At 39.5% G+C, this 13,448-nt stretch overlaps 1 long non-coding RNA gene across 1 annotated transcript; it reads left to right on the top strand.

Annotated features, from left to right (window-relative positions):
- The first annotated feature begins 7,817 nt into the window (after nt 1-7,817).
- LOC121898860 lies at nt 7,818-11,608 on the top strand. The gene is made up of 3 exons (XR_006096561.1): nt 7,818-7,979; nt 9,823-9,900; nt 10,842-11,608. It is a non-coding gene; the product is annotated as an uncharacterized LOC121898860 (long non-coding RNA).
- The last annotated feature ends 1,840 nt before the right edge of the window (nt 11,609-13,448 follow it).

Here is a 13,448-nt window from a genome sequence, read left to right as displayed (position 1 = left end):
TCAGCATGTAGCTTTTCATAAAAACATTTTTGAAAAAAAAAGATTGTATAGTTTTGTCCATGCTGAAAATGACCCACATGTAATAGGGACAGTTATGTCTAAATATGGCTCTGTGAGTGAAGAGTAGGTTTCTTCAGCACTCATTTTGCTGTGTGATAATACTATCTATATGTCTTATGGAAATTCTTTGTCGCATTTTTAATTTCTTACTGATTTTGTAAGAATGGTCATTTCTTAATGTCTAGATTTGTGCTTTGAACACTGACAAATAACATGATTTTGTCCAGTCCAGTGAAACTTAATGTGTGATTTATTACATTAGTGTCAGTATCAATCAAGATTTCAAAGGTTACCTGTCCATTTTACATCTATTAAACAAGAAATTCTGTTAGCATTAAGGAATTATGACACATATAAAGCAGACCAATTACACACAGACAACAATTACTCATTTTACTTATTACTTATCTCATAATCATTCTCTCTCTTCAGCTGTGCCAAGTGGATGACATGTTCATGCAGAAAACACCCAAACAATTTCTCCCCAACACTCCTGTTATTTTTGACCCAAGGTTGGCATATTTGAGTTTATTTAGATGACACTGAAGCCAGTAGATTTTATTAACATATTTGTTTGTTTGTTTGTTTATCTATCAGAGCATTGAACTGGTGGTACACAAGCACACAGCTTTTACTTACTGTGTTTTACTCACGTGTGTCTGAATTTTAAAATAGCTTCCTCCTCATCTGTGGAAACCGACTTATTTACACTTGTTTACTTTAGCGTCAAATCTAATTTTAGTGGGATTTATTTATTTTGGATGCAAGGTTGCGCTGCTTAGAGTGATGATCTTTCTATACCTTCCTTCGCACTGCTGTCACAGTGATACTTTCCCTGTCTGAAGTGTTTGTCATGCCCATGTGCACATGTTAAAGCCTTGTTAGAAACCAGTATAAAGTAAACACTTGGCCATTAAATCTGCTGTTAATAATGTTTCTCTTAATTCCTTCATGCAATTAAGAGAGGTTTTTTTTAAAAATATGGCATTTAGGAAACCACATTACTGTAAAATAGGAAGAGACTGCAGAGGTAGAATCTTTTTTTTAGGAGTTGTAAAGCCATTAATGTGTAAAATAACCTCACACGGAGCCAAAGAATAATGTTGTGTGCATAACTCATTCTCATGATATTTCTTTGGAATGGTTGGGAGATTTTTGCATTCATATTTATGGCAAAGGTTCAACAATCTATCGTGACCCTTTAAACAAACCCATCAGTGCAGACTAGGCAGGAACTGCTCCCATTTCACACCTCTTCCTCTGCCTGTGCCTGGGGGGCAGGACAAGTAATGACTGCACCGCTCCTTGCTAACAAAGCAACTTTCCCCCTCCACTCCCATCTTTTATTTCCAACTGTTTACCAGTGTGCACTCTTCCACCTCTTTGTCATTTCTCACCTCCACCGGAGTGTGCAGCGAATGTGCAGTTTGCAGTGATGTACCTGTGTCTCTGCATACTCCCAGAAGCCTGTGCTTTCATACGGATGTGTAATTGTTGCATCAGATGTTGGTGGAGATGGTCTGTGGAGAGAGCAAAAACTGGTTAGCCAGGCAGAAGCAAATCAGCTTTGCTCAGCAAATGCATACTGCAGTAAGATACAAGTTATCAGTGTAAGAGAGTGTGTGAGTGTGCATGTGTGAGTGCTTTGATGTCTGTACCAATGTGTTTGCGCTGGGAGAAGGGAGCTGCTGAGTATGTGCTTGCATATATCTGTGTGTGTGTGGATGCGTTGATGAAAGGAAGCATCTAGTGCTCGTGCTGCAGGATTTTTTTTCCTCCCCTTTGTCTGTGGACTGGTGACAATGAGCGGAGGTGAGAGGGCAGCAGTACCAATGCAACACCATTCATCACACATGTCAAACAGCTAGACCAGCTGCTAGGGACAAGCGGCAAAAATTAGCATTTCATCCCTCTCCCTCCCTCTCTCTCTCTCTCTCCCTCTCTCTCTCTGTCTGGCTCAGCCTTTATCTCTCTATATATCTCTGTCATAGCTCCACATTTGATAAATGACTCCGGAAGCCAAATAATTTTCCACCTGTTTGGATGAAAGCATGGTGTTATTGACCAACACTTTCCATTAATTAAGCTTTGTGTCATAAGACAGACTAGCCCAGCTCATTGAATGCAGTTCACTTTAATAAGCCTACTGTCTCCATACTGCTGAGTCTGGGAGGATCAATGGACTTTAATGGCAGAGAGTTGGAATGATAGTGATCATGTTAATGTTGAGAATTTGCCAGGGCAAGGTGGATAATCTCTGTCTTTATGAGGGCTGCAACTGACAATTATGCTCATTGTGCATTAATCTGATGAGTATTTTCACGGTTATTTGGTTAATCCTTTAGTTTAGTCAGGAGGATATAGTGAAAAATGTCCATTCTCATTTCCCAGAGCCCAATATGCTTTTTATTTGTCCAACCAACAGTCCAAAACCTTAAAATACATGACAGTGAATCTAGAAAAGCAGCAAATCCTTTCATTGGAGAAGCTGGAACAGGCGAATGTTCAACATTTCTACTTGAAAAATTACTAAAATGACTCACTGATTATCAATCATTACCATCAATTTCCTGCTGATTAACAAATCAACAAATTCTTTCAGCTCTGATTATTTAAAAGAAATTAGGTATCTGACTTTACTTGATCTCAATACATTAACCTCTCATCATTTAACATGGCATATATCAAAAGTAAGTAATGAAGCAGAGTGCTAGGAACAACTTATGTTTCAACAACCAACAAGAAAAACAGATTGTTGTGCAACGACAGAGTACAAAACATTAGCACACGCAAGAATATTGCGGAAATCTTAATATTTATATCTCACTCTGCAAATCTGAAGATGCATCATACAAAACATATGAAATGTTTCCATCATATCACTGTTGTTTAATATCAGCTTGCGACTGATGTTCCTATTCCTTGATGCAGTTTGTCTTTGTTTCACACAGTATGTGTGTTATTGTGATCTAGCAATCAAATCATTTTGAACCTGCAGTTCAGACACAGACGATTTGGCCACTTCAGAGCTCTGTTAGTTGTCTTATGTTGTTTTTAGAAATTGCATAACAGAGTGCTGATTAACAGACCTCTTTTGTAGTTGACAAGTGCTGCTAATTGGCAGTTAACCTAATGGGACCTTTTGTGGGAGTGTTTGTGATTAATTTTTATAAGTTTTGTAAATTATTAAAGTTCAAGTCATTTTCCATGAGATGTTAACATTATTCTGCCTGTCATAGATAGACAGATCGATGGACTCTATTGTTTTTATGTGATGGTGACCCTGAGGTTGTCTCTATACAACTCCTCTAGCTTCTCTATTTTTCATCCCACTCTCTTCTCTTCACATTCACCAACATCCTTGCCTGCCTACACTTTCCTTTCTCTCCACTTATCTGCTCTCCTTGAGATCTGCGGTTCGGTTAGGTGTGGAGTAGGAGGGGGCGTTGCATTTCACCTTGCAGTCTTTTCAAAAGGGACTATTCACACGCACTGAGAGCAGGGATGCTCATGAAAGCAGAAAGACTTTATTCAGGAGAAAAGAAAACTCTGTTGGCAGAAATAAACAGTAATTGATTGTCATATATTGTAATGAAATCCAGGGAAGGTAAAAGCTGCATGATTTTACTTTGCTGACTTGAAAAGCATGTGTGAATATGTGTATGCTTGTTAGCACCGCACACATTGCCACTCATGTTTGAATTTAAGTACGCTTGTCATATGCTGACAGGGTGTACCAGTGTTTCTGGGTACAGAGCTTTAGGTGCAAGGCATCCTGTTCCTGTGGGCTTTTAACATGCCATTGGCTGCTTGTGGGATGGCTTGATGAACAATCTCTTAATCAAAGCTTAATTGTTTAGCATGATCCTGAGTGACCTGCTTAATGGAACCCCCCCTTGATTAATGATGTGTGTTAACGAACACAGTGGGAGACACCCCAAAACCTTGTCTGACTCTGGTTAATTAAAGACTGGGTCCGACAGTATTTGCGACTGGATTCTGCCATAGAAAGCAATGAGGCAAATGTAAAAACAGAAATCCAGTCAGTAACGAATGTTTGTCTTGTAGCTGTAAGACAAAACTCTAGTCAAACAAGGTTTTGTAGCATATTATGTTATCTTCATTCTGACTGCTGCAGAGGTTTTTGTATGTAAGTCACCAGAAACAAGAGATCATATCTGTCCTGTAGTGTATATCCAGAAGAATCAAAGTGAACATAAAAAGATGAATTCAGGAATGTTTTCTCTGAATATAAGCCCAAAAGACACGTGTTCCTCTGTGTGTCCTTCAAATCTTGTCCACGAAAAAGAAGCATTTCTGATCCCACACTCTGCCTTCTGCTTGAAAACTGCACCAAAGAAAAAGAAACAGCTTTGCCAAGGCCAGCTTTTGTCTCTGCTTGTATGAAGTAGGAAATATGCAAAACCATTCCTTACTGTCATTCACATACACACACACACTCACACACACACACACATACATACACACACACATACACGTGGATGAAGCACAAGACTGAGAAATATTTTTTTTATTAACCTAACTATGGAAGCTTGCTTATGTTTTTTCACACAGTGGCATTTCAACACGTGTGATCAGCAGAGCTTTGCAGATAGAAGTCTCTGCCAAGGACTTGCGCTGAAAATCTGCCCTCCTCTTTGAATGTTACAAGGCTGTGTCTGTTTTCAATGGCGCTGCCGAATAATACGCTCATTTATTTATACAATAAACTTCAGAATAATAAACGGACTTAATCCAATCAGAGCCGGAGTGTGCTGCACACGCATACAGAGCCCAACACAATGTTAGATGTGACAGGACTAATTCACTGAATGCTTTTTGTACTGTAACATTTTATGTCCTGCAGCAAAAACAGAGCACATTGGTGAAGAAAAAAACGTTGGTCTTCTCTTGCTGATAAAGGTTTCTCTTCTTCTTCACCTGCTGCTGCTGCATGTTCCTTTGTGGTGATGTGTCCACTGCTGGTTTCCAAGCATGAATGTCACCACTCTCTGAGGCATAATCAGTTAATCACCCCCAGACGAGCAAGGTCACTGTAGACACATGCTGCCCCACCACTTATCTTTTGCAGCTCAGGCCACACAGGAAAATAGAGAGGGGTTTGAAATGGAAAGGAGGTGGAGGAAAGGATAATGCAGGAGATTAGGTTAAAGTGATATTTCATATTATCCTGCATCTATAATCTGTTGTGGAGTAATTATTCAAAAAGGGTTGTATCAGAGATATTATATTGGATGCAAATTTGATCACAGTTTCACCTGTTTTGACTGTCGTGACTTTGCAGGTTTTTGGTGCTTTCGACAAAACTCGTAATGTCACCTGCTCACCGCTACCTTCTCAAAATTCCTCCTTTTCTCCTCCTTTTTCCACTCATTACTTTGGTCATGGACAATAGCAGATGGTGCAGCTGCCAGTTTAATTGTCTTTATTAGTGAGGCATCTGCTTTCTGCTTTTTTAATCCAGAACACTGTGGCATCATCCAGGCGGTTGAAGCCGTGTTTGTGAAATTGCAAAATAAACACGGACAAATAAAAAGACTGTTTCTTGATCAGACTGTAGTAATGCCGCCCCTGTATCTCTCAGCAAATTATAGGAAGAGTATATAACCTCTCAGCTCACACCTCGGCTCGTGTTGCGCCAATAAAAAACATAACTAAAATAATATTAAACATTATTTTGTGACTATGTTTTCATCTTGCCATCTGCCTCGCATGTGTTGCTCATACCCGGAAGTCTGTAAATGAGAGAAAAAGAATCCCTATGGCTGTGTTCAGTTATTTTCTTTAGCTGGTGAGATGTGTTGTACCGAGCTGAGGGTAAGGGAGAAGACGGCATAGGCTCTGACAATCCTTTCTGCCTTGGATCTGCAACAACAAAGCAGCTGAGGGAAAATGTCATCCGCGCATCATCCCTGACGGCCCGGCATGAATGAATAATTACTCTACTTTGACTCAGGTCAGGAAAAAGAAGGTAAAGAAACCTCTAACCCTCTTACCTTGAAACCCTTTCAGATGGGAAACCCTGCATCATGACATGTGATAAGACGCTGACACTGAGGGGGCTGTGACATGCCGAGATCCTTCAGAAATAAAAAGATTTTTCTTGTGGCAAAACGCTCAGGGAAATGAAATGATTCACCCCAGCAGCTCAGTACGTGCTCTTCCTCAAAAAGATGAGACATGGGGTTCAACATCGGAGGATTGGTTGGCTGTGTTGAGCTAACTGCAGTCATGTCAGGAAGGAAGCAACGCTTTAGAAATGCATCATTGTCACCATTATGCTTAATAATTTGAATGACATCTCAGTGCATGACTCAAAGGCACTTGTATGGGGGTTGGCGGGGTTATTAGAAATGACTCCCCCAATGATGCGTGTCACTGAAGCAGCAAATTAACATGAGGAGATGGAGGCATGTTAAAAGCGGCAGAGAAAGGGAGGGAAGAGCTGAGATGGAGGGAAGAGGGAGAGGTGTGAGGGGGAACAGGGAGAGATGCGGAGAAAGATGTTGCTATTTCCACCCTCTTTGTTAGCTGAGATGCTCTGGTTGTGGTGTTCCAGCTCCTGCTCTGTTAAAGCTTTTTTTTTTTTTTTTTTTTTGAACACCAGGTGCTCCTATTGTGATAAATGATTCTCAACTGTGCCGAACAATGGCGGAGGCACCCAGACATATCCCTCATCAAAAAGTTCCACAGCTCCTCTTCCACAAACTACACAATAAGCACACTGGATCTGGATTGTGCCGGCGGTTGTTTGTCTTGCCACCGCACAAGACTGAAGGCTATTTTTGCTTCCTGTTTACCGTGTTACTCTTATGGGAGCTGACAGTCCCCTGGAAGATACTACTGGAGAATTTCTCTGCCTGTTGACTGGCCAGTTTCTTGTCCATCGCCCCTCTATATCTAAATATCCTGCTCCTCCTCTTGCTCTCTACCACTCATTTTACATCATGTTCCCTCCTTTCTACTCTTTGTTTTCCTGTCTCCCGTCTCTGACAGTAGACAAGTCTTGATACATGTACAGTGCCTTCACCTTTTTCCGCCCAGTAATTTATGCTGTCAGGGGTTTTCCTCTGTTTGGATGGCCAGGCTTTCATGTGTGTGCAGAGCAGTATCTTGGGGTGTTGACACGTTCCTCTGTGTTCAGCATGAAACAGACTGTAGCAGGTAATTGATGGGGGTTTACTGCCACAGGCACGCAGCACAAAGTGGGAGGAAGCCCACCAGTTTTTAACCCCACCAATTAGATTAGCAAAAGGCTGGAAACAGAGAGGTGAGATCAGCAAAGTGTTGCCACTATGAGCTCATAATTATTTAGACTAGTGTGCAACTGAAACATCAGCATGGCCCACACAGGCTTATTACAGAATGTCTGCACTCAGTTCACCTGACTAAAACACATGCAGTCTAATACAACAGCCCTGCAGTAAATCCTGCTGTTATAATACTCAGGTTTTGTCATCCACATCATTTATATCAATGAGTAGACTGGATATTAAAAACAAATTTTAGTATCACACCTGTGTATGCATATTAACTGGATATGTTGTGCACTGTAAATTCTCATAACTGTCATGACTTACATATATTAGTTAACTTTACTTGGTTATCAACAATATGCACATCTTACTGGTTTCTATGAAATTACAGTTAATTGCAGGGTGGAAAAAAAACAATTTACTTATTGTTTTGAGTGACGATAACTTTATCATCACTCAAAACAATAAGTAGCAACAAAGGCTGAGGTGTGAGCTTGCGCAGAAGCCAAAATTCAGTCTCCTGCTCAGGACAGGGTGGATTGGTGTGGACTCAGTGTAGAAGCTGAAGAAAGAAAGAAAGCGAGATGGCTTGGATTTTGAACTTTTCGTGAAGTCTCATTTTGTCTTTTGAAGAATAATAAGGTAAGTTATAAGGCAAGCAATAATTGTGTGTGAATTTGTGTTTCTGACTGCTGCTATAGAGCTAACGCTAGCTGACTTAGCTAACAGGCACTGCACAATATTCAACTGGTTGAACTTATTCAGGCATGTTTTGGCGGTTTCTCACCACCGTCCTTGGATCGCCTGACAACCTATTTTAATTGTTCCGAAATTAAAGTTAAAAGTCCAAAATTTGAAATGGTACAGCTGGTTTTCTGTTTTTCTCGCGTTGACATAGTAAATGCATTTTGGTGGCAGGTTGGAAATTTATAACATGGAAATTCCGAGTTAGAAGTAAATGCAGCGGGTTTGCTGCAGAGGCAACATTAAAGGAGGCCTGTTGTAATGTACGGTTTGCAGCCACGTTGGTCGGATAATTAAGTGACATATTTGACTGTACTGCCTGTTTTCCGTTTTCAAACATTGTTTGTAAAGCCAAAAACTGTTGTCCCTGGAGAACTGTGTTGAAAGTTGGCAAGAGGCTGCAGCAACAGTAAGTTAACTTTAGTGTTTCCCATTAATTAACGTTACGTTGCCCAGACTGTTTGTCTCGCCTCATTTTCATAATGAACCGAAAATATTTTTACACTTCTCATAATGACATAAAGAGGTGACTGCAGACCAGGACACGCAACCGGTAAGTTAGCTTCTGCCGAGGAGGCTATGCTAGTGCTAACATTAGCATTATCAGGCGTGTTGTCTGGCCTGTGGCTACGGCTACGTGGAGTGCCCGACACGTCTAACGTAGTCTTCGCAGAAAAAGCGGCTCTTCTCTGACACATCTTTCTAGTAGAGACATCCTTGCTATGGCTTGCCACAACAGCAGGCTATAGAAGAGGAGAGAGCGTAAACAGCGGTTATTGATCTCACGGAAGTAGGGAGCAGTGTCCAGTGGTGAGGTACTTTTCAGATTAACATTTGACATAAATTAAGATGAGCATGTAAATCACGCTGCATTATATTAAACCAGTGTTTAACGTTAGTTGTCTCTTTATCATGTTTCAGATCTCTGTGATTCTCTCGCTTCTCTAAACTTTGTTTCAAATACATAAAACCCAAAAGAGGCAAAACTCCAATATTTCACAAAAACGCAAAGATAACAGAATTGTTATGGAAAATGAATCCAAGTGTATGTATCAGAATTTAGTTTTTTCTTCTTTCCTCCACAAATTATGATCTCACAGTCACTCAGATTTATCTTGCGACTCTTATGAAGTCCTGAAGATCAAATAATGAAAATAAAATGCTGCTTATGCACTGATTCATCAGTATGAATAATGTACTTTATTAAACATAATTAATATAGTTACAAACTGTACAAGTACTTTTCATTCTTTATGTATTTAGCTGTTAAAACTTAAATAGGATTTATTATATCTAAATTTTGCTCTCAAAGTGCACAAGCTCGATGCATTTAAGTTTAAAATGTACAAAATTTTCTTCCAGGAGAACATGACCCCAGGCCTCTCAAGGGGGTTTGAGGTCAACCCACCACACTCTCATAAAATTCTGTGGGAAACAGTGTTAGGTTTACTTACACCAAATTAAAATGTTAAATTTCACATTTTGTCTTGTAGTAATTGTTCTTTGCTGTGTTGGCACACTACTGCTAAATTAATACAAAGGAAATGCTGCTTTTGAATTGTTTTTATGACTGAGGCCTCAAATATATATTTATATAAATGCATTTACATTTATATCAAAAACAAGTATTTTCCTGTAATGCCTGTAAAGCTTGCACACATAAATGAATGTGTCTCTAATATACAAACCACAACACTAAGTGGAACCTACTTTTAACTAAAAAATTCTTTATCCTTTTCAGAAGAAGTGCTTGCGGCAACTGCCTGAGGACTCTTCACCGAACAGCTGCTTTATCAACGTGGGACTCAGTACACTGGAGGTGAGAAGCCAGTAGCCTATATACCTCATTTGTGTGTGGTAATTGTAATGTTGGGTTGGCAACTTGAAGAAGTATTTCAGTTGTGGACATTGTGGTAACTCTCGTGAAACCTTGTTGAGTTCTGGCACTTGCTCCAGCCAGATGCAGGCCTTTGATCACAACTGGCTGGTATTGTTAATAGTGTACATTATGAACCTTTGTGCGTCCTGCCAACATCCAAGCATCCTCTGGTCACGATCACAGTGTTGTTGGTAGAACTGTGCTCAGTAGTGTGTGTTTAGTTTGAGCCAAAGTGGCTACACTGAGGCCTGGCTAGGGACATGGCTAGCCTGATTCCAGAGACCAGTTGGATCATCTCCTCACCTGTCACTAGTGTCTGACCTCAGCTTGGTTTGTCTTTAGTTTATGCAGTGCTGTCGTTTTCACTTGGCATTTTAGATTCATGGTGTGTTCACATTCTGTATCTTTATACAACGGCTTATTCACTGTACTATTGGTCATAGCCAGCACCTCCCTAAACTTCTTTGAGCTGAAAATGTCTTTTGGTTTCACTTTAAACATGCTTTTTGAGCCCCCAAGCAAATCAGTGTTTTTTGCCTTAGCACTGTTACTGTACAGAGCAGTGTCTGGTCCCATATTCAACCTACAGGATGACACGCTGGCAGTGCTATGACAAAAAATAGTTCTGCTCATGTGAGCTAGGCTAGTAGCATCACACATACGATGAAGCAGCCATACAGCTAACTCTGTGTCACTGGGTTGCACTGCGGAGCTTAACAGTGTGCCCGATTGCCATACTGCAGTTGTGTATTTGCACAAAATTAAATGTGAGGAAGATGTCAATACTTCATTTCTTTCATGTGCTTTACTGGACTGTTGTAGACAATTGATCATTCCTATCAACATTTCCCTGTTGTAATGTTTTTGTTTGGTTTATACAGGATTCTGATAGTGATGAGGCCTGGGCACAATTATCTGTTGGGGTGCTGACTGTCATCAGTGAAGGTGTGCCTCTCTCTCCAAATCATCTCCACCTTGATCCAGTGTCTACTGCCGTCATTGATGAGGGAGGTATTGTAATGGACGATCTCCAGAACCTATCTCAAGCACTTTTCCCCTTGTTTGGGCTGTCATATGCTTTACACTTGAACTACCCTAAAGCCATGAAAAACACCTTCAGCTTCATTCAAAGAGTGATGCTTGTTATTTTTTAGTTCTACCTGTTGGTATGGGCTTTGGCTTATGGTGTACAGAAGCCAGTATTTGCCATGACAGTAGCTGCACACAGTCTCTAAAAATTGTTTTAAACCAGCACTATGCGATTTTAAATTGGCAGAATGTGTTAATAGACCTGAAAACTAAAGTGTGCTTTGTGACCTTTTGAGATAAACCTTTTGAGTAATGAGATAAACCAATTCAAAATTGTGCAGACCAACCCTGTTTTCAGCCCTTTGTGCCTCTTCTACAAAGTTTCCATTTTTTTCTGTTCTGAAATGGTTCTCATAAAGGATGTTCAGTAAATAAAACTGTATTGTTGGTGTGAATCACAAATTCAAAGTAGCAACAATCAGTTGCAAAAAAAATCATAATTGAACTTTGAACTGTCATTACCTTGATTCATTATGTGTAACTGTAAATGAGACTGTTTGAGAAGAATGGAACCTGTTTTTCATTAATGTATAAAGGATGTTTTAAGTTACACAAGTTACAGTTAGTCTGTCTTTTTAAGGCAATCAGTTTGCATGCTTTTTATGTAAGGTTAACTAATAAGAATTTACAGTGATATACTCCATTTGTAGTGTGAAACAGTTGTCTTAGTCTGTTTATTAGCGCTGCATCGATTCATTGATTAGTCGATCGACAAAAAATGAATCGGCAACTATTTTGATTATTGGATAATTGTTTTAGTAATTTCTTAAAGCAAAAATGCCAAATATTTGCTGGTTACAGCTTCCCAAATGTGATGAATTGAAACTTTTATGTGTTTATACATGATAATAAACTGAATAACTTCGATTTTGGACTGTGGATCAGACAAACTGATATTTGAAGACGTCACGTTGGGCTCTAAGACATTATGACAGGAATTTTCACAATTTTCTGGCATTTTACAGAAAAAATGGTTGATTGATTTATCAAGAAAATGATTGGCACATTAATCTATAATGAAAATAATTGTTAGTTGTAGCCCTACTGTTTATGTTGTTTGTATTATTGTCTGAGCCCTTCAGGGACCTCTCATTTATGTCGGCCTTGAATAAGTTGAAAAATGAACCTTCCAGCAAAAGATGTCATCTTATACAGTGGGGAAATGTGACGGGCATTTTACTAACGCTGTAGCAATTAGTCAATTAATCAGTTGACAGAAAATGAATCTACTATTTTGATAATCAATTAATCAATTTCAGTCTTTTTGAGAAAAAAACACTATTATTCTCTGGTTCCAGCTTCTTAAATGTGAATATTTTCTGGTTTTAGTCTTCTATGTCTATATCTTTAGGTTGTTGACTGTTGATGGGACAAAACAAAACATTTTAGGTTGCATCTTGGGCTTTGGGAAACTGATCAACATTTTTCACCATTTTATGACATTGTAAGGACCAAATGATTAATCGATTAATCAAAACAATAATCAGTCAGCAGCACCACATTTTTTCAACATTTTCTGGAATTTTATAGACTAACTTGTTAAGCAAATAAATGGTAACTGACAGATACTGAAAATAATTTGAGTATAATATGAATAATCATTTAGCTGCAGCTAATTTCAAGCACCATGTTACCTGAAACTTGTTTACCTTGAACCTGCTGTCAGTGTGTGAAAGAGCTTGTGTGTTAGCAAAACACCCATATGTTTCTAAAGACATCAGTTCCCCTACACCTACTTGTCCTCAGAGTAAAACCTCTTCCCATCCGTCCTCACTACCCAGCCACACAAGGGTCCTGTTCAGTATTCAGCCAGGCATACTGGCCCGGATTCTGCCGAAATGATAAAACCCCATTTATCAGCTAGAAGCATCCGCAGACTGCAGATATAACCAGTCTCTACGCTTTCGATGCCAGGGTCACACCAGTGTGATTCTGGCTGGCTTACTGAACCCCCAGTGGTTACCCGCTCAAGCTCAAGATTTCATTACCAAGTGGTGTTACTTGCTAATGAATTTGTCTCTAATCATGTTATTTGTAAGTGTCTCACACAACTTTGGGTAAAACATGCTACAGTTCTCCCAACAGAAACAGAAATAAAATGTCTCTCTGTGGGATTATATTTTTGCAGAAAACAAGTCTGCAATCCATATTTTTTGTGGTTGATTTGGCAGTTTATTTCAGAGGCATCTAATAGGAATCCTAATTGGAACAGTTTTGAAACAGTTGAGTGATGAAAACCATTTGGATTTTATTTTCATTATTTATTCATTCCCATTTAAAGCAGCCAAAGCCACGGTTGTAAACTTAAGGTTTCCCCCCTCCTCCCAGTTGATGGTAGGCTTCATGTACTAGCTCCCATCTCGGAGTTGATTACTGGTCCTGTTAACATTCGATCATAA

This window comes from Thunnus maccoyii, chromosome 6 (assembly GCF_910596095.1).
Source record: "Thunnus maccoyii chromosome 6, fThuMac1.1, whole genome shotgun sequence".
Taxonomy (NCBI): domain Eukaryota; kingdom Metazoa; phylum Chordata; class Actinopteri; order Scombriformes; family Scombridae; genus Thunnus; species Thunnus maccoyii.
Note: the sequence above shows the minus strand (reverse complement) of the source record. Positions and strands in the feature narration are given on the sequence as shown.